Here is a 4,422-nt window from a genome sequence, read left to right on the forward strand (position 1 = left end):
GAGCAGCAGACACCCAGTTTGTTTGACCTGATGATGAGAATCCAGATGTTCCACATGATGGAGGAGTGGCTGAGTGATACATCTAACTTCCAGTTGGGTTTCACACCAGACAAGCAAGAATGGGACCTCTTAGTGGGAGTGATCTGCTTGGGGCCAGAGTTTCAACTCAAGCAAGATACATATTGGTCCTTGCAACAGTGCGCTATGGGGTTTTTTTCATGTTGCAATGGGCTCTAAAGACTAGGGTAGAGCTAATGATGCTGATAAAATAGCAGTGTATAGGTATACAGATTACTCTCCATCCAAGCCCCCTCGAAATCCCAAAAGACCAGTTGTGTAGGCCCCCACCCACAAGCGCACATGGTTCTCCACCGCTTGCCCCCACCTCTCCATGAGTTGGACCATTGTGAGTTGGAATGTGATCCACGATTGTGCACATAAAAAACTGCAAGCTTTGATACTTAGCCAAGAGTTTCAAAGGTCTATAGTAGGATGGATAGTGGACTTCATCCTGATCCAAGAGCAAATGTTTTCAACAACAAATATCAGTCATCCCCACTACCTTTTACCAAGGAGAGGCCCCAAGGTTTGCTCCTCCGCAAGTGGTAGGAGTGGGAGGGTATGCATTTCGGTTTCACACTCATTTGCACCAAAGGTATATGACCAAGGCAAGCTCATTCCCAAAAGAGCAATATGGATGGGTCTTCATTCCAAGGATTCCAAGATAGACATCTTGAATGTGTAGGCCCCTGATTGTCACCAGCAGCGCCTAGCTTTTTGGAGGAGACTCAGGGAGTCCTCTCGCACATCGATTCTTGAGTCATTGGAGGAGAATTCAACAACCTAGAGTTTGAGGAGGACAAGCAGGGGCGAGCTCTCTTATCGACATGCCTGTAGCAAAGCACAGCACATGGGAGCAATTCATCTTCACCATTAGCCGTAGCAAGAAAATTCGTAGGGCCAGAGTTCTCCATTCTTCTAGGTAGCTTTGCTTCTCCTTGGAACAGAGGAGACATGATGGCTTGCTTCAGCACTTGGGTGAATTTTATGTTGGGAAATAGGCCATGCAAAGAGGGGGATCCACTGACATACTAGCAGGCATGACTTTGTTGGATCACTCCTCGGCAATGTTCCTCGTCGAGGACTCCCACAAAAGGGAGCATCTGTATCTCCAACTCCTACAAGAGGAGGTGTAGCAGGCCACATTAGAGATCTAGCAACAACCAGATAGGCCTCCAGAGGGGGATGGGCAGCTTGTGGTAGAGGATGTCATTTAGAGGAGCAATGTAGAGCTTCAAGCCATGCTCGCATGCAACAGCAGGCACTTCAGACAAGAGAGATGGCACTGAGGCAGGATTTGGCTACAATAAAGCAGCTCAAGGAGCAAGATCAAGCTGTGTCTTAACATCCAAGCTCTAGAAGCTCATAGAGGAGCCATGGACTTTTACCAGTGCTCCGTGACGTGTGGAGCTGAAGTAGTTCCAACTCTATGATGCAGTTGATCTCATCCCATGATATCAGGTGGTTAGGAGCATCTAAGTTGTACTAAAATGGGGGGAGATGGTCCATCTGGATGCCTTGGTTGCAAAACCATTTGGACATGCTTGCGTACCAAGCCATGCTAATTCCCCTCTCGGCTAGGCGTATAAACAACTCTAGTGTCAATCTCGGTAGTCTCCCTCTAGAGAGAGAGAGAGAGAGAGAGAGAGAGAGAGAGAGAGAGAGGGGGGGGGCGTGTGCGTGTGCATGTGAGATTCTTGCAAGTGTGAGAATACTAATACTCATCGATTTTCTTACAATGTTTTTTTGCTTGTGGCAAGGTTGCCAGTATAGTATGACTTTGAGTTGGGAATATTGAAGGTAACTTGCAAAAAAGACATAATAAACAAGTTTTCTACAACTAGAACTTATATGAATTCGCACTATAACTTATTCACCTATAGGTTGTCTATTGTCTGATCATTTGGACATCTGCCTTTGAGAAACCCAATAGTTGTGGTGTTGACTTTAAAGTAGCACAATAGTAGCTTCAATCTCCATTTGCACTTTGTTGTCATCATCTGTGCAAGAAGGCAAGGTTTAGGGTTAGCATGGTGAATCACCCACCACAAGAGAATGCTAATTACCACTGCTTCTAATGGAATCAATAGAGTAGTAAATGGCAAGGTTAGTACTGCTAATTAGCATTGTCTAGACTACAAAGCAGTAAATGGCAAGGATAGTAGTGCTAATTAGCATTGTCTAGACTACAAACTACTAAGTAGCGCCACTAAAAGTTCTAAAAGGCAATGGCAAAGAATGCTCATCAAGAACATGTATAAGATAGAATCCACGCATGAGGCATGGCTGCTAATTGTTGTTGTGTAGAGAACACAGTCGCTTGAAGAGAGTTCACACTTGTAGACATCATTTCAGTGCTCATCTTTTTTATCTTGGCTTCTTCCAACCATGCACAAACATCTTGCATCACTAAGCAAGATCTCAATGCGTTGGACCATATCAAAGGCCATCTTCACATCTTTTGACTTTGGTTGGCACTCAATAGAGGACATTCTAGGCACAGTGGCCAGCCCAGATTCACCTCATGTTTGATCATATTTTTGCTAGTCTTCTTGCCTATTTTCATGGACTTGCAATGGGTTTTCTTCCTTATTTGGCCTCCACTTTAGCACTTGGCACTCTAAATAACCTTTTTAGGTCCAAGACATGGTGCTTGGCAAGCATAGCCCATGCAATACATGTATCTACCTCCTTGCCCTTTATGCTAGCTAGATACTTTTGTAGCACATAAGCCTTGAGCGAATGCAAGAGAGAGAGAGAGAGAGAGAGAGAGAGAGAGAGAGAGAGTTATGTTAATGTCTTTGGGAGGCCTCACGGGCCTATGAGACAAAGTACAATCAAAAGAATAGCTCATACAAGCTATCATGGACTAAAGCAAAGGGCTCCATTGCTGAGTGATCGGCTAGGCTAATAATCTCAAAACTCAAAAGCACACTCTTAGGGCTCTCAAAAGACTCCAGTAGGTAGTGCAACAGCTTCGAGGGCTTATCCAGGAGTCATGGTATCTCTCTCATAGGAAGCAAATATGTCATGTATCTATAGTTGTTGAGTTGTCTCCTATCATGGGTCGTGGTCTCTAAGATCTCTGTATCTGATGGGCAGCATCATTGATGACACCTCGGGTTAGTCGGTCTCGTCTGAGTAGAGTAGTGATGGGCTGAACCTCTATCATGCATGCTTTGTTCCTCCTCTGGGGCTTCCTATCCTCTGCCCTGTGTTGCCTCTATTCACTGATCCAAGCTGCCCTCATGTCAGTTATCTCCTCGTTCTCTACTCCAATGTGTCCTCGAACTGACTCAAAGGCATAAAAATCAATGATGTGTCTCTGTGCATGATTAGTGTCCCGTGATGCTATCTCCTCTTATTGTCTGATATGGTGTAATAGAGTCTGCATGAGCACAGCTGTATCTCCATCAAAAAGAGGCCAACACATACTTGATCATGGAAGTGGATCATAAGCTGAACACATGCATAGAACGTGCTCTTCTATCTCCACTATTGCCAACATGCATAATCTACAAATCTGCTGCTCTCTAGGTGTGCCTATGGTTGTTCCTGCCTGGATGCGTCAATTTTACGAGCAAAAACCTATGAGCAGGTTTATCCGAGCATGTTTTTCAAGAGATTTTTAAAAATGTTTTTCTTTAGGAAACATGGTTTTTACACTTTTATTTTCACTAGAACTAGATCCCTTTATCATAAAAATATACAGACTAGTCACTCATTCATTTTTACACAACATAATTTTCTTATTTAGAGACATCCCTTTGTACCCCTGTTATTACCTTTAAAAAGTGTTGATTCCTTTAAGAAACATTCCTCATAATCACTCTCAATGTAATAATACTATGCATATATAATTACTTATTAACACATTTATATCATATGGCAATATCTTTTTAGTGTTTTTATAGCATATTTATGGACATGTTTCTAAAGAAGTTTAAATTACTATAAATAAGTATTAACTTGGGCTTATATATCACTCTCATAAAATACATGTAATATTTAATACTATATATGAAAGATTTTCCAAAATATAACTCCATAGATGTGCTTAAATGGGGTGTTCCAATCAATTTGAGTGGTTGAATGACTATATTTGGACATTGGATATGAAAGTTATGTCACTTTTAAAAGTGCTGTCCAAGGTAGTTTCGCCAGCGAAACTACCTTGGGAGACTTGCTTCAAAGGGGTTTCGCTGGCGAAACTACCTGGATGGCTTGCTTCAATGAGTTTTCTTTGAAGAAACTCTTTCATGAAGATAGGTTGAGAGAGGGTTTTCAATGTCACCCCCTATTAAGTAAAAGTTGTAAGAAGGATCATAAGGGAATTTTCATAGAGAAGTCTACTCTACATGT

This window comes from Dipteris shenzhenensis, chromosome 13 (genome assembly GCF_047967505.1).
Source record: "Dipteris shenzhenensis isolate YYH24624 ecotype China chromosome 13, Dip_SZ_1.0, whole genome shotgun sequence".
Classification (NCBI taxonomy): domain Eukaryota; kingdom Viridiplantae; phylum Streptophyta; class Polypodiopsida; order Gleicheniales; family Dipteridaceae; genus Dipteris; species Dipteris shenzhenensis.